At 42.4% G+C, this 24,200-nt stretch overlaps 1 long non-coding RNA gene across 1 annotated transcript; it reads right to left on the bottom strand.

Annotated features, from left to right (window-relative positions):
* Window positions 1-8,570: 8,570 nt before the first annotated feature.
* Window positions 8,571-22,589, bottom strand: LOC119620827 (uncharacterized). The gene is made up of 3 exons (XR_005237384.2): window positions 22,490-22,589; window positions 19,662-19,749; window positions 8,571-8,973 (listed from the first exon to the last, which is right to left on the bottom strand). It is a non-coding gene; the product is annotated as an uncharacterized lncRNA (long non-coding RNA).
* Window positions 22,590-24,200: the final 1,611 nt, after the last annotated feature.

Below are 24,200 nucleotides of genomic sequence, written 5' to 3'. Positions count from 1 at the left end.
ACTTTCCCTCATCTTCCTGTCTTCTGATCCCTCTACACTCTTCCAACCTCTACCCATTACCCAGTTCCAAAGTCACTTCCATATTTTCAAATATCTGAAATTGCTATACTATTGCAGGAGTAGCAATGCCCCACTGCTCAGTACCAATTTTCTGTATTAGTTCATTCTCATATTACTATAAAGGAAGACCTGAGATTGGGTAGTTTATAAAGAAAATAGTTTTAATTGGCTTACGGTTCTGCAGGCTGTACAGGAAGCATAGCAGCTTCTGTTTCTGAGGAGGCCTCAGGAAACTTACAATCATGGCAGAAGGTAAAGGGTAAGCAAGCACATCTTACATGGCCAGAGCAGGAGGAAGAAAGAGAGGGGGAGGGGCTACACATTTTTAAACAACCAGAGCTTATGAGAACTCACTCACCATCATGAGAACAGCACTGAGAAGATGGTGCTAAACCATTCATGAAGGATCCACCCCCATTATCCAAGCACCTCTCACCAGGCCCCACCTCCAACATTGGAAATTACAATTCAACATGAGAATTGGGTAGGGACACAGACCCAAACCATATCACAAGCCTATGTGTGTGTGTGTGTATGATATACATGATATATATATATCATCATATATATCATGTATATCATACACACACACACACACACAATATGGAACAATACACTCTAACGTTTTAAAAGTGATCTTAGGGTATAAATAACGTGGGGGTTTTTTCTTATTCTTATTTATCTGTATATTCTAACTTTCCAGGATATTCACTTGCTGCATTTGCAATAATGAAAATTATATTTTAGATAGAAAATAAAATCCATTTAGTACTTTCATTTTGAGCAGTATGAAAGAATAGATACTCTAGCCAACACTCCCACTGAAACAACTAAAGTGCTAGACAAAACATAAAAACCCCTTTTAAACATTGTAGTCCATTTTCACACGGCTGTAAAGAACTGCCAGAGACTGGGTAATTTATAAAGAAAAGTGGTTTGATTCACAGTTCTGCAAGGCTGGGGAAGCCTCAGGAAACTTATAATCATGGGAGAAGGTGAAGGGGAAGTAAAGCATGTCTTACATGGTGGCTGGAGACAGAGAATGATGGGGGAACTGCCAAATACTTTCAAACCATCAGATCTCATAAGCACTCACTCACTGTCACGAGAATAGCATGGTGGAAACCACCCTGATGATCCAATCACTTCCCGCCAGGTCCCTCCCTCCCTACAATTTGAGATGAGATTTCATGGAGACGCAGAGCCAAACCATAATAAACATAATAAAGAAAAAAAAAAATACTTGTCTAAAGTGAAAAAAAGTAACAAAGGAAGCCAGTAAATTTATGTCAGTTGTGTGCATGTTAAAATTTTTAGAGTTGACACTAAAAGAATAGAAAAAGAGTGCAGAACTACTAAACTAGTAGAGATGAAAAATAGAATGGGGCAGGAGAATCAGAAAGAAAAAAGAAGAAACAAATAACAAAGACAAAAGTATATGGTAAATATTTGCCCAAATATATGCTATGATAATAATGTAAGTGAACTAAAGGATTCAGTATAAAAATGAAGATGATCAAATTGGATTAAAACATCTAACTACCTAGTTTACAAAAGGCACATATAAAAGGATACACGAAGTTTCAGAGAAAAAGGATAGGAGAAAAGTCAGAAAAATAGTAGCCAAAAGAAAGCTGTCATTACTCTATTAGATGTTTTATAGAACAGCCAGGTAGATAGATAATATATAAATATATAATAAAAATACACACACATATATGAATTTACATATTAGATATATGAAAGAGGCTGGGCTTTGTGGCTCATGCTAAACCCAGCAATTTGGGAGGCCAAGGCGGGTGGATCACCTGAGGTCAGGAATTCAAGGCCAGCCTGGCCAACATGGCAAAACCCATCTCTACTAAAAATATGAAAATTACTGGGGCATAGTAGTGCATGTGTGTAATCCCAGCTACTTGGGAGGCTGAAGCAGGAGAATCGCTTGAACCTGGAAGGCAGAGGTTGCAGTGAGCCGAGATCGTGCCACTGCACTCCAGCCTGAACGATGGAGTGAGAATCCATCTCAAATAAATAAATAAATAAATAAATAAATAAATAAATAAATAAGTAAAAGATATATGAAAGAGAGCAAAAGGCATTTCTAAATACAGGATTAAAACAAAATAACAATTTTTAATTTACCAGGAAGATACAATAATTTGACATCTGTAGGCAACTCTTAAAATAGACTCAAAAGACAAAGCAAAAATGACAGAACAATGGGAGAAAAATTCAAATCAACAATCATATGGGAAGTTTTCTCATACCTCGTTTAGCAATTGATAGATCAAATAGACAAAAATATATATGTATATGTATTATTAAAGCTGGAACAGATTTGAACACCATAATAAATAAGATTTATTTAAGGGACCTGCAAAGAACATTACAGCCAGAAAATTGGGAGATACAAACACTTCTCAAGTGTACATGAAATATTTATAAAAATCAACAACATATTGGGCCATAAAGCAAATTTGAACATATTTTAAAGATTTGGGTTGTACAGACCACAGTGCATTTGTTAGAAATCAAATAAAGAGATAAGAAAAAAATATTTTATTTGTATAACCATAGAGTTCAGACTGCAATAAATCTAGTTATAGTCTGGCAGGACAAGCTGGCCATACAGAATCCTCTTTAGGATTCTAATAAATGAGTATCCGTGAACGGCCACCAATCAACCAGGACAAAATTAATGTTTGAGTCTGTGCACAAAGGGTTGATTTGGACTTCACAGGATTATTTCTTCTTTTAAATGTGGGAAACCATTTGTTCCTACGCAATTCATAAGGCTATCTGGTTCAACCCATGCTTTCCCAAGTCAGAATATTCTTTCTCACAGCCCAGCAAGATAAAGTACTCAGGACAGCTGGATTTTAAGAACACCCTTGTGAGTTGTGTCTTTATTGGGATAATCAGAGAAAATCACTACATTTAGGTCTTCTTTCATATTTTATATACTTAGGATACAGCTCTAAGTACTAACACCAGAAAATACAAATTGGGTGCAGAAAACCTGGGTGCATGAACATTGCATGTTTAAACCAAGCTAAAAAGAGAATTTGTAGCCAAACTACAATGGAACTTATTGACAATGGCTACAGAACTACTATGTGGTAATTTTATGTTTGACATGATATGTTGTTCTCTCTACTTTTATTTGGAAAATATTCTGGACCTTGGAAGAGATGAGTGTAAATTTAACTATGTGAGGTTAGAAGTACCCCTGGGAGCCCTGTGGTCAGCAGACTCTTCAGGTTGTAACTAGAACCATGAATCACCATTCTGGACACATTGAGGGTTTTTAGGTCTGTTTCTATTGATTTACACAACACTCTAGGAGAAATCACGGACTCAGAAATAATACCATTTACCTTGAACCGTTTCATCTCCAGGTGCAAACAGAACCCCGGGAAATTGTTAAAGGATGTTATTGTAGGATATTGAGAAAAGGGGTCATGTGCATCAAACAAGAGGTGACAAGATGACAGAAAAGGAATGGAAAAGGATAGTGAGTTTCAAAGTGAGTTTGAGTGTAACTGTGTACATTTGGCTCTTGGCTAGAACCAGACTACCAGTTACTCAGTGGATAACTAAGACTGAAAGAATCTTTTTTTTTTTTAAATTTTTTATTATTATTATACTTTAAGTTCTAGGGTGCATGTGCATAACATGCAGGTTTGTTACATATGTATACTTGTGCCATGTTGCTGTGCTGCACCCATCAACTTGTCAGCACCCATCAACTCGTCATTTACATCGGGTATAACTCCCAATGCAATCCCTCCCCCTCCCCCCTCCCCATGATAGGCCCCGGTGTGTGACGTCCCCCTTCTCGACTCCAAGTGATCTCATTGTTCAGTTCCCACCTATGAGTGAGAACATGCAGTGTTTGGTTTTCTGTTCTTGTGATAGTTTGCTAAGAATGATGGTTTCCAGCTGCATCCACGTCCCTACAAAGGACACAAACTCATCCTTTTTATGGCTGCATAGTATTCCATGGTGTATATGTGCCACATTTTCTTAATCCAGTCTGTCACTGATGGACATTTGGGTTGATTCCAAGTCTTTGCTATTGTGAATAGTGCCGCAATAAACATATGTGTGCATGTGTCTTTATAGCAGCATGATTTATAATCCTTTGGGTATATACCAAACATCTACAGCCATCTGATCTTTGACAAACCTGAGAGAAACAAGAAATGGGGAAAGGATTCCCTATTTAATAAATGGTGCTGGGAAAATTGGCTAGCCGTAAGTAGAAAGCTGAAACTGGATCATTTCCTTACTCCTTATACGAAAATTAATTCAAGATGGATTAGAGACTTAAATGTTAGACCTAATACTATAAAAACCCTAGAGGAAAACCTAGGTAGTACCATTCAGGACATAGGCATGGGCAAAGACTTCATGTCTAAAACACCAAAAGCAACGGCAGCAAAAGCCAAAATTGACAAATGGGATCTCATTAAACTAAAAAGCTTCTGCACAGCAAAAGAAACTACCATCAGAGTGAATAGGCAACCTACAGAATGGGAGAAAATTTTTGCAATCTACTCATCTGACAAAGGGCTAATATCCAGAACCTACAAAGAACTCAAACAAATTTACAAGAAAAAAACAAACAACCCCATCAAAAAGTGGGTAAAAGATATGAACAGACATTTCTCAAAAGAAGACATTCATACAGCCAACAGACACATGAAAAAATGCTCATCATCACTGGCCATCAGAGAAATGCAAATCAAAACCACAATGAGATACCATCTCACACCAGTTAGAATGGCCATCATTAAAAAGTCAGGAAACAACAGGTGCTGGAGAGGATGTGGAGAAATAGGAACACTTTTACACTGTTGGTGGGATTGTAAACCAGTTCAACCATTATGGAAAACAGTATGGCAATTCCTCAAGGATCTAGAACTAGAAAGAATCTTTTTATTGCTTGCCCTATCTGAGCTACTTAGTTCACGAGCAGGAGCAACAGTGGGGTCGGCCTTAGTGCAGTGCTTCCCGAGCTTCTTCACGCCATGGACTCAGAGAAGGATGACTCCTGTTCAGTGCACTGTGGAAGGCTGCCAGCCACCTGGGCCAGCCTAGGCCTACTCTCCAGCCCAGGTCCTGCCCTGCACACACCCCAGGCTGGAAGAGATCAATATTGAGTCCAGTATTGAGAAGCTGATGTTAGGACCCCCAAATGAAGAGCTGTCTTACAGGTATCTCAAACTTGGCATCCAAAGCCCAACGCATGGGCTTCCCCCATCGTCTACTTCTCCCACAGAGTTCCCACCACAGCAAGCGGCAACTCCATTCTCCCAGTTGGCCAGACAAGAGCTCTGAGGTTGAATCCTGACTCAGCTCCTCTCCTTATACCCTGTTATGAGCTGAATTTGGTTTCTCAAAAAAGATATGTTGAAGTCCTAGCCCCTAGTACATCCAGATATGGTCTTATTTAGATCAGAGTCATTACACAGGTCATTAGCGAAGTTTAGATAAGGCCATACAGAGAAGGGTGGATTTCTCATCCAGTAGGACTGGTGTCCTTATAAATGGTGGAAATCTGAACACAGACAGGCACATAGGGGAATGCCACGTGAAGATGAGGCAGCGATCAGGGTGACGCTTGGAAAAAACCAGCAAAGACTGCCCACATCCCACCAGAGCCTGGAACAGACCTCACAGCCCTCAGAAGGAACCTGCCCTGCCAACACGTTGATTTTGGACTTCTGGTCTACAGAGCTGTGTAACAATCAATTTCTATTGTTTAAGCTGCCCAGTGTGTAGTATTCTGTTCCAGTTGTTCTAGCAAAGTACAACACACTCCTCATTCAGTCCAACAGCAAGTCCTCTGAGCACTGCCAGGCAGAGTCTGGTCATTCCATCCTGCTCCTAGGGAGGCTCCCACGATCTGGCCCCTCAGTACCACTCCCAGCTCACAGCCTCACTCCCCTGTCTTCCTTGGTCATCCCTCGCACGTTCCCCACTCAGAGCGTTGGCACAGTGCCTGCTGTTCCTCCACCTGGAACATACTTTTTGCAGGGATCCATGGGCCTGGCTCCCTCATCTCCCCCAGCTCTCATCTTCCCAGTGGGTCCTTCCTGGATCACTCCACACAAAGCCACAGTGACCCTCCCCAACCCTCAGCATCGACCCTCTACCCTCTTTTCACATACTGTGCATTTTGATTCCTGTTCACTGTGCAGCTCACCACATCAAGTGGTGACATTTATGAAGCTGGGGAATCTTATCTGCTCTTTTCACTGCTGTAATCCTACACATAGACAGTCCCTTAATTTATAATTATGGAATGATTAAAGGAATGAAGGCTTCTCAACATCCACGACCTCCTACTCAGACCCAAGGGAACAACTGTCTACCTGTACCATGGTGCTTCTATAAAGCCTGGCCATGGTGGGTGGGGGCTGCAAACCTTGGCAGCAGAAGAGAAGGGTTGCCTGCACCATTCTAATCTGCTAAAAGGCCACGCAAGTGTGGTTTTAATAGGAAACATTGAAAGGTTCTTTAAGATGGCCAACTAAGAAGAAAAAGGAAAAAGGGAATGGCTCATGAAACTAACTGCAACAAAGAAAGAGAAAAACAAGATCACAGAAGAAACCCCACATGCCAAATGGTAGGTTTGCATAGCATGGGGTTGACAGAGGTACATCGGGCTCATACAATATGTTTTGGACCTGGTGTGAGAACAAAAAAAAGAACTATAGCAACATTGTTAAAGCTTCCAAAAGCAACTATGATTTATTTATCATTCATATTATTATTTCATTATACTAAGGAAGCAAGGAAACTTGCAAAACACATTAAGAGGCAATTCAAAAAAGAAACCACCAAAAGGCAATAAACGTATTAAAAAAAAGGGTTTAACCTCACAAGTAATCCAAGAAACACACATTACAACAATAACAAAACATTTTCCTATACACTGGAAAAGATTAAATAATAATATCTAATGAATTCCAGAATAAGCATAGCAATATAAAATTGGCATAATCTTTCTAAAGGAAAAGTTGGCATTATATATCAGAAGACTTTTCAAATTTATATTTCATTATTCGACAGTGCTTATAATTTACTCCAATTTGCCCATAAAGTTTTTTTTTGTGTAAAAGATAATGGCACCCTCCAGTCAGCCCATTGCCATGGATTTTATAAGCTGGAATTGGAACCAAAGTGTGTCAACTCCAAAAATCATGGACTTACCAAGCTCTCAGCACCCCACAAGAGGGAGAGTGGGCCTTCAGAACTTAAAAAAGACTTTAGATTCAGAACTACTTTCAATCTACTGGCAAATGGGATGTAAAATGCTTTCACTCTATCTAGTAAGAGCCATGATTTGACCTGTAGAATGCCTGAACCTAGATAATTCTGAGCCAAATGAGACAGTACATGGAGCATTTAAAAACCCAAGTACAGAGAACTTCCGACTATAGGAACACATTACCAATTCACATCACAATGAAATACTTAGAAAGGTTATCTTAACAAGAAATTTTCTGACATTCACATGAATAAATGCATGTACACATCTGAATAGATTTAAGATGCGTGCCTGCTAGAACTCTGCTAAAAAGAGCTTTAACTTGAGACACCAAACACCAATTACCTTGCAGTCTCAATTTAAGCAATTTAGCATTATTTTGAAAGCCTTTGTCATAAAAGCAAACAAAAGACAAGCAGGGCTTTGCAGTGTCTCAGCCTCCCCCTCCCGTCAGCCCATTGCCACGGGATTTTACAAGGTTAGTTGCAAGCGTGGACAAGACAACTCTGGTGGCAAGCTGTTCTCTCAGAATTAATACATTTCAAAGTCGAGAGCCGGCAAGTGGCGGTGCTAATCAAGCTAGTGACAGCATTAATCTCCTTCGGCTCAGCTCAAAATAGGATATGCCACAGGTGACCCCAAGTCCTTCCCTCCCCTTCTCAAGCCATTAGCTGAACATCATATTTCTTTCTGCTGCCAAGGCCGGCGCCAGCAGCAGCACAATTCGAATGGGGGGAAGAGCACACGTGACGAGAACAGCTTATTAACTCTGTCTGGGAATTTCTGCGCTTACCTATGGCTGGTTCTAAGGTATTCTCTTAATTTACCAAAAGTAATGAGAGGACAGCCCTTTGCCAGTTACGCTACACACCTCACAGAAAGATGAACAGCTAAAAGTATTAGGTTTCAAATTTAAGTTGTGTGTTACAACAACCAACGGAACGCTTTTGCCAAGGGAAATTTCAGGAAGTGATTTAAATAGAAATGAATTGTCAGAAAAACCTAGGTGTTGCTGTTCTATTGCAGTATCTCAACCATGACAAGGTGCCACAAATGATGTGAAATGAAGGTCTGACAAGGTATCAGATCTGTTTAAATCCAGCCAAGCTCTACTCTGAAGGAATGGCTTAAACAACAAACCTGATATGAATGTATAAATCATTCTCCATAAACAAGGGTTCTATGGAGAACCTAGAAAAACCCAGTCCTAAGATCTGAAATCACCTGTGTAAGTGGGGAAATGCCCCTTAATGCTAATTTCCATTCCTTAACATTCTAAATGCCCCATAATTTAAAGGCCAACAGGGTGGAAACCTTCCTTTTAAAAGTTCTTTACTGTTACATGCAGATGCCCATGTGCCCTTCTACCCAGCTTATAAGAGTCCAGGATTCTTTCCCAGGGTTCTCTGTTTTGATCACCTTGCAGAGACTAGAATGGTGCTGCAGAATTCGGATTTGCTTCTGTTGGCAGCTTCCCACTCTTGTCAAGCAGAGTCTAAGTCACTGCTGCTCATTTCCAGATCTGAAGCACATCTTTATTTCTCTTCTGCCTCCTGGAGTATGTGGTCTTCAGGAGGTCGGCATGTTCTCCCATTCTGAATTACAAGTTCTAGCAAAAGTCTCTGAATCTATTCCTTTGGAGAATAAAAGTAAGGGAAGAAATTACCGCAAAAGCACATTCCACTTACTATTCCACCATGAACGCCTTGGATCAGACTGCAGCCAGGTTGACCCAATGGGGCCCCGGATTCTGCAGTGAAGAAGCCACGTTTAGGGACCCCTGAGCCCACATCCAGCTGCAGCTTGTTGGACCAACTGTGAACACCCGACCCAAGGGCCATCAAACAGTGGGCTGGCAAGTGACTTGAAGCAGAATCTCAGCAGCAGGTGACGGGGAATATGTACACCTCAGAAAAAGGAGAGTAAGATGCAATTTAGAGTTGGAAATATATGGCTGGAGAAAATCACACCTGCTGTTTTCACAATACACACTATAGAAAGGAGTGTTTGACGACTTTCTGGGCCTGTGGAGATGCACAGGAGATAGTGATGTGAGATTTCAAGGTTGGAACAACACCAAAAAAGAGGGTGAGAACAAGATAATGGTGGCAGGGGTGTGGCCTTCCCCAGGCTTCTGTGTACGCACATCCTACAGGAAAACTCTAAATACCTAAAGTAATACAAGTGAGTCACGCCTCCTTAAAACCAAAGAGTCTATGGAGGACATTTTAAATGGCATTTAAATTAATAAAGGAGAGAAAGTGATATTAAAATTAATTTACCACTGAATTATCATTATAAAATCATTTGTATATAACTTAAAACCATTTTCCCTAAAAATACTGCATTTCTAAGAATAAAAATAATTTTGTGTGTGTGTGTGTGGGTGTATATATATATATGTATGTATGTATATCTGATATGGTTTGGCTATGTCCCCACCCAAATCTCATCTTGAATTGTAGCTCCCATAATCCCCACATGTCATGGGAGGGATCTGGTGGGAGGTAACTGAATCATGGGGGCAGTTTCCCCCATGCTATTCTTGTGATAGCAAGTTCTCAAGATGGTTTCAAATGAACAGATGCCCATGTGCCCTTCTATCCAGCTTATATGACTCCAGGATTCTTTCCCAGGGTTCTCTCTTTCCCCCTTCACTAGGTTCTCATTCTTGTCTTTCCTGACACCATGGAAAGAAGGACATATTTGCTTCCTTTTCTGCCATTATTGTAAGTTTCCAGAGGCCTCCCCAGCCCGGTGGAACTGTGAGTCAATGAAACCTCTTCCCTTTATAAATTACCCAGTCTCAGGTATTTCTTCATAGCAGCATGAGAATGGACTAAAACAATATCCCTTTAACAATATGCAATCCCAGGGAAAGGACTAATACCACTATTAAAAAATAACAAGCAGCTAGACATATTGGCTTATGCCTGTAATCCCCACACTTTGGGAGTCCAAGGTGGGCCAATCACGATGTCAGGAGTTCGAGACCAGCCTGACCAACATGGTGAAACCTCGTCTCTACTAAAAATACAAGAATTAGCCGGGTGTGGTGGTGGGTGCCTGTAATCCCAGCTACTCAGGAGGCCAAGGCAGGAGAATTGCTTGAACCCGGGAGGTGGAGGTTGCAGTGAGCCAAGATCGCACCGCTGCACCCCAGCCTGGGTGACAGAGTGAGACTCCTTCTCAAAAAAAAAAAAAAAAAAAAAAGTAAGCAGCTTATGTACCACATGTAAATTTCTGTGGATTGTATCTCACTCAAAAATGGTCTGGTGAAAAAAAGGATAACAGAGTTCAACACATCATTAATAAAGTTACTTGAAACAACCAGTGCTAATGATTTCTTTTGGGAGACTGAATATATAAGCAGACAATTGCCAGAACATACATAAAAATAAAACTCTGCCCCACAACCTGCAGCAACCAGCCCAGGAAACCAACTTATTATCCATAGCAACCAGCCCAGGAAATCAACTTATTATCCATAGCAACCAGCCCAGGAAGCCAGCCTGCTTTCTGTAAGTTAGACTTGTAGAAAGTCAGACCACTCTCCCTCCCTTGTAACAATTCAGGAAGCCAAAAAACAATACCTGTAATAATTGGTCCCAAATGGCTGGGATTTGATTCATAATCACAATATTCCTAATTTTCACCCTACTCCCCATTTAGGACCAACCAGAGAAAGGCAAATATGCTCCCCCAACCAGTCACACTGGATGCCCTGCTCCTGGTGAGCCGCCTCCAGCTTCCCTAGGTCAGCAGCCTCCAATCAGAGCACACGCAGAGCCTCCCCTTCTTATAACGTGATGCTTTCCCCCTCCTCTGTCTGCCTCTGAGTCTCTGAGAAACACAATGATAGTGGCCAACTTCCTTGCTGTAGCAAGGTCAGAATAAACAGCTTTGACTTGTTCTCATTTGGTTGGTCTTCATCTATTTCCACACATTAATGGACATTTCTAAAAAGAATCCTTATAAACACAAGCAAGGCAGTAAAGTAAGGACAGAAAAGGAGTGGAGATATGTCACTGGGGCACCTGGATGTGAGAATTTAAAGCCTTGTCTTTTATACCATCTTGCCTGAAAGAACATTTTGCGTTCTTATTCATATGACACATGGAAAAATTTGTGAGCCCATTTCTGTAAAGCATGGTTTCCATATGTATAGATTTCATAATCAAAACAAGAATGCTTTTTCAACCTAATGCAATGACACTTCCAAATGAAACAATGAAAAGAAGGTGATATCAGGGGAATCCGCCCCCAATATTTCAGTGTAGGTTCTTTCTATTTTTCCTAAGTGTCAGCCAGTCTGAGAAACAAAGAGAAAGAGTACAAACAGAAGAATTTTACAGCTGGGCCTCCGGGGATGACATCACATATCAGTAGGTCCGTGATGCCCTACTGAGCCACAAAATCAGCAGGTTTTTATTAAGGACTTCAAAAGGGGAGGGGGTGTATGAACAGGGAGTAGGTCACAAAGATCACATGCTTCAAAGGGCAATAAATATCACAAGGCAAAGGGTAAAGCAAAGATCACAAGGCAAAGGGCGAAATGAAAAACTCCTGACAAGGGTCTATGTTTAGCTGTGCATATATTGTCTTGATAAACATCTTAAAAAACAGAAAACTTCAAGAGCAGAGAACTGCTCTGACCTCAAATTCACCAGGGTGGAGTTTCTTCCCCACCCTAATAAGCCTGAGGGTATTGCAGGAGACCAGGGCGTATTTCAGTCCTTATCTCAACCGCATAAGACTGACACTCCCAGAGCGGCTGTTTATAGACCTCCCCCTGGGAATGCATTCCTTTCCCAGGGTCTTAATTATTAATATTCCTTGCTAGGAAAAGAATTCAGCAATATCTTCCCTACTTGCACGTCCGTTTATAGGCTGTCTGCAAGAAGAAAAATATGACTCTTTTTGCCCGGCTCTGCAGGCAGTCAGATCTTATGGTTGTCTTCCCATGTTCCCTAAAATTGCTGTTATTCTGTTCATTTTCAAGGTGCACTGATTTCATATTGTTCAAACACACGTTTTACAATCAGATTTCATATTGTTCAAACACAGATGTTTTATAATCAATTTACAGTTAACGCAATCATCACAGGGTCCTGAGGTGATGTACATCCTCAGCTTACAAAGATAACAGGATTAAGAGATCTTATACCTAAAGTAAGATAGGTGTAAGAAATTATAAGAGTATTAATAGGGAAGTGATAAATGTCCATGAAATCTTCACAATTTATGTTCCTCTGCCACAGCTCCAGCTGGTCCCTCTGTTCGGGGTCCCTGACTTCCTGCAACAAGATGATAAAAGAAAGCTGGGCCAGCTGGGTGCAGTGGCTCACAGCTGTAATCCCGGCACTTTGGGAGGCTGAGGTGCAAGGATTACCTGAGCTCAGGAGTTCAAGATCAGCCTGGGCAACGTGGTGAAACCCCATCTCCACTAAAATCCAAAAAAAAAGAAAGCTAGACCACCACAGAGTTCCCCAAGCCATCCCAAAAATTAGAAATGGAAGAGTAGGGAAGTCATTGTTACTCTATTGATCTTATCAATCCCCTTTAAAGAGCCTATTGAGAAAAAGGAAACTAATAATCTGGTGAAAGAGGTAAAAAGAAAACACAGACATCGGGTGTCCACAAGTTACCCTTGCTCACTGAGCCTCAAGCCACAGGTCTTAAGGCCCCCACTGTAGGGGTTGAAAGTTCTCAGCCCAGTAGATGCCCTGAGCACCCCCAGGAACGAGAGAATAGGGAAGGATGTTCTAAAGTAACAGAAGTAAAATGACTTTTGTTCCTGCAACCATTTCCCACGGAACACTAGCCTTCCAGTACACAGACTCTCAGACTCAGAAAATTAGCAAAACAAACAAAAATCCCCCCAAAAAAGAAATTACAGAGAAGCAGGCACCCCCGCAGATCCTTGTGCCATGATAAATTAGTTATCTAAGGAACACGAGCGGTAAAAAGTCAGGCACGCATCCTGTCAGTATTCTGCAGGGATCTAGTTTTGCTGAAAAACTTACTTTTCACAATATACCTCAAACCTGTCAGCAATAATTACCTGAGAATCAGAAAGGTGACATTTTAAATTTTAGTGACACATTAATGAACAAGATAATCCTCTTGACAGATACAGAGCAAGATTCACCACAGGAAGCAAAGCAAGGGCTCCTCAGATCAAAATGTAAGCCATATAACTGGCCTTGGCAGGCCCAGCACACAACAAAGTTGCATTTCAGATCATCGCAGCCCTTTCAGACCCCTCACAGCCACTGACATGTTTACTACTTTTATTTTCCCTGGCAGATATTTGGCAGACACCTCATCTCAGAAGATTCGTGCCTTTGTCTCAGAGTCAAGGGTTAATAGGACCTTTAACTGTGGTCTCAGTTATAATAAGGTCCTGCTTTTTAAAAAAGAAATGCCTTCTACAAGCTTAGTAATTGGTCTTCCCATTTGAGATTATATAATCTCCAAGTCAAAGTACAAAGTTAGAACATGAAGGGAAATGGACAGGACCCTGTACCCAGACACTGTCTGTGGCATCTGTGGCTGGTCCCAAAGCCAGTGAGAGGAAGGTGGGTGCTGGGATCAGTGCTTCCAGGTGGCTGTTCCCAGACCCCTTCAGGGGCCTCCTGGTGGCCAGGGCCCCTGCAGACAGCTTGAGCAGTAACTAAGCTCAGGGGTGCTGGTAAGAGCTGAATTTTATCCCTGAAAAACTCATATGTTGAGGTTTTATCCCCTAGCATCTCAGAATGTGACCTCATTTGGAAATAGGGTGATTATGGATGTAATTAGTTGAGATGAGGTCATTAGGGTGGGCCTGAATCCAGTACATCTGGTGTCCTTCCAAAAAGGGACGATTTGGACACAGAGACACACACAGCAGGGAGAATGCCGTGTGAAGGCAGCAGAGGTCAGGCTGCTGTGTCTGCAAGCCACGGAATACCAAAGACAGCCAGAGAAACACCAGAAGCTGCGGAGGCCTGGGACAGTCTCCCTCCAGTCCTCAGAAGGAAGAAAACCTTCTGACACCCTGACCTTGAACCTCCAGCCTCCAGAATCATGAAACAATAATTTTCTGTGGTTTAAGCCCCCAGTGTGTGTTGCTTTGTAAACATTATGTAAATTCCCAATAACTAGCCAGGTCGCCATCAGTACTAACCTTCAGCCTCACGTGAACGAGACTCTTCTTAAACTTACAGCACATTCTTTTTCTTTAGTCTACTCTGCCAACCCACCTGCTCTTCTAATATTCTGAATCTTCTCCTTTCATTTTCTACAACATTAATCTATATTTCAGCTAAGGTACTATAGTGCCTGAATGCCAAATAAAAAGAAAAATGAGTGATCCTGAAATATAACATTTTCTTGACTTCAGGTCATAGGTTTATAAAGCATTCTGATTCTAGAGAATAAAAAGGAAAAACTACAGAAAACAAGGAAGTGAGGGAAAATGTAAGGAAATTATAAACGAGCGGCTTCTTCACCGACTGATCCTCATTAAAAGGGAAAATTGAGCTGCCATCGATTGATGGTTCTGTTAAAATTCGAAACAGTGGTTCTCAAAATACAGCCCCCAGACCTATGTGGTCTGGGAGAGGTTCTCAAAATGTGGTCCCCAAAGTCCTGTGGCTTTGTCATCTGCACCTGCACATCCATCTTTCCCCAACCATGCTCTCCAGAAAGCCATTTCCATCAATAGCCAATTCTCAGGCTCCTCCCCAACCCTACTAAATCAGCACAGTGGGATCCTGTACCTGTGTTAGGACAAGTCTTCTGGGTATTTGCACTAAATGAGAGAAACACTCCTCTACTCAAAGCAAGGAGGCAATGTGATTCCACCTGACAGCAAATTCAGCCAACAGTCACTGCCCCAGGGTACTATGTTCAAGAGGATTCTGAAGCAGATTTTAAAATGAAGAATCTCTTGGGCAAGAAAGAGAAGGGAACTATGGCTGGCAAACCACCTATTGGTCATCTGGGAGTCTCAAGCTTACAAACCAATACCAATTTTTTTTTTCCTACATATCAGTGGTTCCAAATAAATCAGTGCTTCCAAAGTGCTAGGTGCCATCTTAGCAAATAAAAATCTCCCAAATTTCTGAAGTGACTTGGACCCTAGGTATACTGACATAAAACTGAAAAGAATAAAAAAGTTTGCTTTCAGTTCTAAGACAAAACTTGAAATAAAATAAGAACATGGTAGCACTGCTCTTTCTTCCACTAAACAGATATTGCTCCCTCTCCTCCCCATACCTGGCTCTCTTTCAGGATGGTGCTATTGTAGTGACGAGATACAGGAAATTGGGCTGGGTTTTGCCTAATTCGAGAAAACAAGCAACACACAAAACTTAAACTTAGAAGATAATTGAATTTGCAAGTTATTGTTTACATTACACTTAGATGATGAAGGTTTCTCTTCACTTTTAAAAGGATTTTAAGAGTTCTTTAAAAGACTATGCTCCCCTGAGACATTTCATACCTGACTTGATTTATTTAACTATTGCTTTCCACCTGAGCCCCTGGAAGCCAAGGACTGCAGCTGAGTCTGCCCACCCTCCAGCCCCTTCTTCCACCCAGCCCCCACCAGCTCTCCCTGCTGGATGATGTGGAACCTGTCAGCATATCCCTTTTTTTGTTTTTGAGGTTTTTTTTTTTTTTGGCGTAATTGAAGTATACCAAATAAAAACTATATACATTGAAGAAGAACAAGTTGATGTTTTGATGAACATACACATTGTGAAATAATCACCACAATCAACCATATCCATCAACTCACAGGGTTGCCATTTTGAGGGGTATGTGTTTGTGTGTGTGAGAGTGTGTGTGCGAGTCGAGAACACTTAAGAAGCTGTTCCGTGCTCAGTGCCTGCCTTCTTAGCAAATCTCAAGTATTTCAGCGTTGTTAACTATAGTCACGCTGCTGTATCTTAGATCTCCAGAATTTATTCATCCCGCAGAAACGAAACTTTGTACCCTTTGAGCAACATCTCCCCATTTCCCCTAGTCCCAGACCCCGCAACCACCCTTCCACTCTCAACTTCTGTGAGTTTCACTATTTTAGCTCCCACATGTAAGTGAGATCATGCAGTATTTGTCTTTCTGTGCCTGGTTTATTGCACTTAACCTAATGCCCTTCAGATTCATCCATGTCGTCATGGCAGTATTTCCCTTTTTCAAAAGACTGAATAATATTCTGTTGTGTATACATACTGCATTTCTTTTTTTGAAACAAACTCTCACCCTGTCACCCAGGCTGGAGTGCAGTGGCACGATCTCAGCTCACTGCAACCTCCGCCACCCGGGTTCAAGCAATATTCCTGCCTCAGCTTCCCAAGAAGCTGGGATTACAGGCATGCACCACCATGCCCGGCTAATTTTTGTATTTTTAGTAGAGACAGGGTTTCTCCATGTTGGCCAGGCCTGTCTCGAACTCCTGGCCTCAAGTGATCTGCCCACCTCAGCCTCCCAAAGTGCTGGGATTACAGGCCTGAGCCACCCCACCCAGTCATACTATATTTTCTTTATCCATTCATCCATCGGTGGACATTTAGGTTGTTTTCACATTTGAAAGTGCTTTCCTTTGTCCCTGCCCCTGCTTCTCCTATTGCCACAGATATTTGACCTTCCTCCTCCATACCCAGGTGACCTCTTCCCATCCTCTGTGCCCTACTGTGTCCCTTCACCTATCCAAATCCTTTCCAGTTCAACCCAGACTTGGATGGAGGGGCCTCTTCTCTGAACTTCCAGTAACTTTCTAGGGTCTGATGTCACTTGCCCTGAAGTCACATACTTTGCCCTATGGCTTTGCTATCTGCACCTACACATCTATCTTTCCCCAACACACTCTCCAGAAAGCCATTTCCATCATATGCCCCACAGCAGCAATGCAATGATTCAACAGATTCATTGCATGAATAGATTCATTCTCAGGGGATTGCAGTAAGTTCGTTCCTCTCATTTTCCTTTTGGGAGCTTTGCATACATATATCAGTCTCCACTTGAAATAAGTGAATTTCTTACCTTTTAAGGGTCATTGCTGGCCTCAGGGAAGCACTCAGAGTGATCAGGCTACCAGATAATCGACATGATTATTTGGAGAGGTTGTGTGACGTGCACAGACTAGAAAGCTAGAAAATCCAATTATGTCACTCTCCTGCCCCTAATGAATTGTGAGGTCTGGGGTATTGTGGTTCTTCTCTGGCCTGTGCTTTGATGACAGTTTCTCTCGATTCTTGGTAGTAAACCATATGAGGATCAGCTAAAACAGCTTAAAGCATCAGCAACGTCAGCATATTCTGAAGAGTATTATTAATCCTTTGCCCTGTCCTCCTAAAATATTCCTCTGATCCTTATATTTTCTAGTACAAATGACAGGAGGCATCTCTATCTTATTTATAGCTCTAAATAAATTGGTACGAGCATCAACCAAACATATTTATTTTATTTCCCAAGAAATATACCCCCAGAAAATGTCAAGGAAATGATCTTTGAAAAATGCACATCCAAATGCAATATGAAATATTTAAGGGAATCGCTGTGCTCTTGGCTTCCATTTTCTGTTAGATTATTCTACAGGCTCTTGTAAAAGTCAAGTCAGTGCTTTTAAAGGCAGAATGTGGCCGCGAGTTAAGAAAAGCCTTCAAAGCCCCTGGGTTCTTGATTTCGCTTTTACTTTCAGCATTTTGCCTTGAATGAACGACCTCAAATACCTTAGATATTCAAAAATTGATGAATGGTACTTAGCAAGGTAAAACTCACATAAAGATGATGATAACTAAGTCAGCCACCAGTGGCCTGAAAATTCATGGCAGCATTTGCTGCTTCTTGTAGAGGCATCTCTTCATGACACTTTCAGTGGGCTCTTACCATCCATCCACCATCCCAAAATCCTCTGCAATTGAAGGAATATCTCCCACACTGGCCTGTGGTGTTAAACCAGCAAATCACATTGGGTCAGCAAAAAAGAACTCAAGAATAGAAGTTTATTCTTTAAATATCCCCCTAAATCCATTCAGTTGAGTTGGCTGGGGAGCAAATACTCACATAGATTAATGCATTTAATCCTCCAACAACTCTGTAAGCAAGTACTATCTTGCTCCCATTCCAACATAAATAAATGGAAGCAGAGAGAGTTGGAATAATTGGCTCAGCAGTCACATAGCCAGGAAGTGGCCAAGCCAGAGTGGGACTCAGCTGGCCCCAGGGCCTGGGTGTCCAGGCCCCATGCTACACTGTCCCCACCAATATCATCACTCCACATGTGCTGATATGAAAATTTTGGTGAACTGAAGGTTATCAAATTCACTAGTAAATTGCATTGGTACAAATGGCTATGGCCTAGAGAAGAAGGGTAAAGCCCATAAGAAATGAAGACTTGCTCAGGATCTATAAAAGTGACCCAGGGGATGAGAGCCCCCAGGAAAACATGGCAAGACCAAATCCTATTGTCTAAGCAGGCAAGGGAGGCCTCTACAGACAAACCTGAAGAAAGATCCACTGCTTAGGCAGCACCCTGTCACAGCTCTGGGATGGTCAGTTGGGGGCTGCTATGAAGGACAAGCCTGGACAACAGTTTTGGACAGCTGTAGACAGTCTAAATCCAACATACATACAGCCACCTCGACAGACTATCTCTGGTTAGCTAGGTAACTGAGGCTCCTATGCCAAGACCTTCCACACTGGCTTATCATTGGACCACTGAAGTCAATATCTCTGCACTCACTAACTATCGACCTTGAGAAAATTTAGAACTTCTTGGGGCCACAGTTTCCTTATCTGAAAGATGGGGCTAAGAAGACAGCTCCACTGGATTATTACGAGGAGTAGATGAGACAACCCAGAAAAGGGGTCTTATTAGCATAAGGTACTTGGAACAGTGATGTGCCCCACATAACAGCTGCTGCTGTTAGCCCTGAGGTCACCTACAGCAGCAAAGGGAGCTGCAGGCACAGCCTCCATTCACCCTTTACCATCTTTTGTTAACTGCCTTGTCTAGACTTCACTTTTAAATACTCCAGATATACAGTGTCATATGAAGTGTGCTGCGGGCATCCTCACTGAGAATTCAGAGCCCGTGGTAGACCCTGAAGTTCCAGTCAGGAGCCCAGACATGAGGCAGCTACTATGAGCACTCTTGTTATTTACAAAGCTCTATTGAACATCAAAAATGGTTTCATATCAGAAACATCAGAAATGAGCTATAATTGGTGACATTAAAGATATTCGAACCATATGATGTGTTAGTCCATTTCAGCTACCATAACAACATACGTTAGACTGGGTAATTTATAAACAACAGAAATTTATTGCTCACAGTTCTAGACGCTGGGAAGTTCAAGATCAAGATGCTGGCAGATTCAGTGTCTGGTGAGGGCCTGTCTGGCATAATCGGTGCCTTGTTGCTGCAGAAAAGGTCAAATAGCTCCCTCAGGCCTCTTTTATAAGAGTATGCATCCCATCCATGAGAGCTGCACCCTCAGGACCTCATCACCTCCCAAGGGCCCCACCTGTTGCTCCTACTGCATTTGAGATCAGGTTTCGACATGTTAATTCTGGGGAGAGGACATCAACAGTCAAACCGTAGCATAAGGATTTGTTAAAATATTCAAGAAATCTTCCCTACCCTTTGCAAGAAGAATCTAATGATGCCCAGACCCTTTTCCTTGGTGGAGATGTGTTATATAGCCTTCTAAAATAGCCTAATAGGCTACTATATAAGGACTTTAGGTCCTTAAACTTGGAGGATCTTGTATGCCTGATGCCATCTCTAGGGGTGACAGGATCTGCTTTCACAGCCTTGGCACTGCCTTCTGGCTCCCTCTGTTCAGCGGAACTCTGAGCACCTAAGAGACAAGGAGCTGGACTTCATTAAGCTTACAGCACAGGTTGATGAGCACTTTGGGGCCTGCCAGCAAATTAATGCTCCTTTAATAAGTGTTTTTTTGTGGCTGGAGCTGCTTTGAGAGTTGCTGTCATAAAAATTGAGGAGCAAAGAGTCAAGGGACGAGCCAGCCTTCACCTGCTTCAAACTTCCTTAGCTGCTTCTTGAACCTACCAAAAAGAAACCAAGTTGTGTACGTGGCCAAATTGGCTTGGGTACATGACCAATTGACTTTGTCAGTGTGCCTGTGCTGTAAGCTTTAGAAAGGAAGATGCAAGACAAGTATCCTCTGCTCCGTAGTAGCCTCTCAGGCTAAAGACAGCTGTAGCTACCCCCACAGAGTAGCAGGCAAAAGCCACCAAGGTCAGCAGATCACAGTCAAGGTCATACCATGAGGAGGTGGACAGGAAGAGAAAAGATTCAAGTAAGTAGTTGTTTCTCCCTGTTTGCCCTGAACATTAAGCGGCCAACATGAAATAAGTTCTTTTTCTCTCCCCACAGCAAATATAATCCAAAATCCCCATTAGAGGCAAACAGGAGTATCTGAATTCAGACTTCCAGGTTCCTGGTTTGGAGAAGGGCAGCATAGGTCTTCACCAAAATCCAGCTTTGGGATTTCCTGGACTTTAAGGATGCTTGCTTCAACCAAATCCCCTGGGTGGCCCCTTTATATTGAAGAACCTGTCTTTGACTCCGTCCTGACCTGCTCTCCTTATACTGGGAAGTGTGTATATAAACGTACCATTTCATGAAAATAGCACGTGTCACCAAATGAGGGTTCCAGAGAGTCAGCATCGTGCATTCATCCAAGAACATTCGCCTGAGAAACCCTGGCCACCATCTGCCAGAAACCTGAGACCAAGAGCTCACGGAAAACAGAAACTGCTGCCCTGTTCAGCCTCTGTAAAGTGCTCAGTAATGCCAACTGTTCAACAGGCTCAGAAGACTATAACATGGGGTATGGACACAGGTGAGAACATCTCTGTCATTTGAGCAAATTTCCAAATCCCAAATCCTGAGCAGAAGTGCGGAGCTGAAGGTGCAAAATGTGCATGTCAGTTGATCAGGAGGAAAATGCACTTCCTCTGTTTAGATTCTCTGAAAATGACCTCAAAAGACATGAGCTTAGTTAGAGCTCAGCGATGCTCATTGCCACAGCAAGAAAGCTCAGACTCAGTACAGCAGCTTAACAGCAAGAAGTCTCTTTGTTCATGGAGTCTGGTGGGCCAGTGGTGCTCCTACGTCCTGCAGCCATATGTACCATCTGGGACAAGTGTCGGGTGAGGTTGCCACAGCCAGAGGAGAGAGGACGAGAGGGTCACTCAGGACGGTTTTAAGAGCTGCGCTTAATCACTTTTGCCCACACCTCTGGCCAGCCCCATCACTCATCCTGCCTGTAAGGAAGCCCAGGAAATGTGGGGGATCCCACAGGTAAGCAGGGAACCCACAGGTAAGCAGGAAGATGTTATAGTCTTTACCCCAAGAGGTAAGCTGCTCTGGATGTGATGTGTGTACAGGACCTGTCACAAAGCCCTGAGCCCCAAATCCTCCTCCCTGCTCACATCCTCGACTGCCAGAGATTCCTTCTCTGTAGGATAAGAGACATTTGGGAATTTATGATACTCCTTCTGGACTAGACACGCCACCTGGAATGGACAAAACGTGTTTTCATAATTAATACCATTTCAAGGTGCTGGCATGTGAGCAGGAATGATAAAACTCTAGAAATTCCTCATGGCCAATGTCAGAGTCCAGGAGGTACAGGTGAGTTACGAAAGTCAAGAAGAGGTAGACTGAGAGCAGAAAACGAGTATGAGCCCAAGTCAGGGTCAAGAAAAGGAATGAGCTGCTAAGCCCTCAGGGTGGTGGCAGGTGGCGGAGAGATGGCAAGAAGCTGTGGGAGGTGAGCACAGGGCCGGGAGCAGGGAAGAAGCAACAGAAGGGAGAAGAAGCACAAGGTGGCCAGAGGCACAGCAAGAAGGGGCCACCTACTGATCTGAGCAAAGGTCCTTGAGCATCATTACTGAGGACCCAATGGAGGACTTCGGAGGACCACGGGTGAATGGGAGGTGAGGGAGGCCTCCAACCAGAAATTGAGAGACCCCCAAGTACGTGGGCTCTACTCGAACTCCTCTGACCTCCCATAAGCTGAGCCCTGCCCACCGAGGCCAATTCCTGAGCCAGTCCACACCCCACTGCCTTCCCTGGTCTCCATGAATTTGACCCTTTTTTTGCCCAAAAGAAAAAGAATAATAACCTACCAGAATCCTCCTTCTTAGCTAGTTCCTGCGTTCCTGGTTCTGGCCTGGTCCACCCTCTGTTCTGGTATCATCCACAACCTGCCATGAGAATGAGGTTTATTTTATTTATTTGTTTATTTATTTATTTATATTTGATTGCCTAGGGTACGGGTCTTAAGCCTGACCTTTCCAAAAATGTTCCTTTCCTCAGTCCGGGATCTTGAATTTTTCTTAAACCACTTCAAGAAAGTGGTCTGTTTCCTGTTCTGCCTATATTACTATACATATTAAAGACAGTCCTGATTCTCAGCATGAGAACATTTATCTCTATAGGTCACCTTTTCAAAAAGGTTAAAGCAATTGAAAGAAGCCTTTTCCTTGATATCAAAGCCATAGACTTAGATGATTTTTTAAGCCTAAGAAAGCCCATTCTAAAAAATAAAAAAAAATAAAAATACAAAAGAAGTATTTCCTAAAAAGAAAAATACCTGCTGATTTTTCTTAGCCCAGAAAATTATTAGTTCACAAGGTGAATTTCCCCATGAATAAACTCAAACATGGATGGGGAAATAAATCATTTGACTATCTACACTTTTTTCTTTGTGACAGTCATCTTGTTGAAAAAGGCCATTATTTTTTGTGCTAACGGAAGTGCCTTGCTAGGTAAAATGTATACACTATCTAAAATGTATAGGAAGATTCATCTTTCCAGTGCATTTACTTCTGTTAGCTAATAAATTCCAGTAGAAGTGCTACAAATTACATTACAGGTATAAATACCAGCATGTCAACGGTGTGACTATTAAGAAACATGACTTGAGTTCACCCTTCAATGACCTTGACATTATCTTGGTCCCTCCTGCCTGCATCTACTACGCCAAATAAACCACCACTTGGTAACCACATGTTCCAGAGTTTCTATCTTTTTTTTTTCCCTACACTATATGTTTTTTAAAATGTTTTTTTAAAGCGGTCCTCTTTTATTTTGGAAAATGTGTCCATCAGAGCTACAGCCAGGTCTGGTATCAGCTCTCCCTGCCTGCAGCCATCCCACCGGGCACGTGCCCATTGCTATAACAGCTGTTAAGTGACTTAAACAGACCTCCGGCTACAGCTGCTTTAGCACCCATTTCCGCCCTCTGCTCCCCTCTTCTCCTTGATCCCCTCCAGCCTGGCTTCCACATCCAATGCTCCATTTGGACGGCTCATTCAAGATCACCAGGGACCTTCATGTCCTCACAGGCATGGAAGGTTTGGAGTCATTATCCTGAACAACAGCCAGTGGCAGGACAGTGCATTTCACTCCCTCTTTCTCCAACTTACTCTTACTTTCTTGGATGCCACCTCCCTCTGGTTTGGCTTCTGCCACTCCAGCCCCTCCTCTGGAAGCTCCTCCCGCAAACCTGTCCTTGAACATTTTGTTTCTCAGAGCTCTTCTCTTCTGCCTCCCCTGCACAGCCTTATCAACCGTGACTCTCAATCATCTCTTGGGGTCAGTAAACAACTCTGAGTGAATGTCCCTCAGGAAGCTCAAACTCTGTGTCCAAAATGGTACTCGACATCATTCTGGAATATTATTCATGTTCTTCCAGCTGCTACTGAAGAAACCAGCACCCTGTCTAGTGCACCCTGGAAATGGTACCCAAAACGTTTGACTTGCCCAGGCAAAAATGTGAACATCTTCCTTGCCACCTCCCTCCTATTTCGCTTCAAGTAAGTGCCCTGCATTCTG

The sequence above is a fragment of the Chlorocebus sabaeus genome, chromosome 4 (assembly GCF_047675955.1).
Source record: "Chlorocebus sabaeus isolate Y175 chromosome 4, mChlSab1.0.hap1, whole genome shotgun sequence".
NCBI lineage: Eukaryota > Metazoa > Chordata > Mammalia > Primates > Cercopithecidae > Chlorocebus > Chlorocebus sabaeus.
Note: the sequence above shows the minus strand (reverse complement) of the source record. Positions and strands in the feature narration are given on the sequence as shown.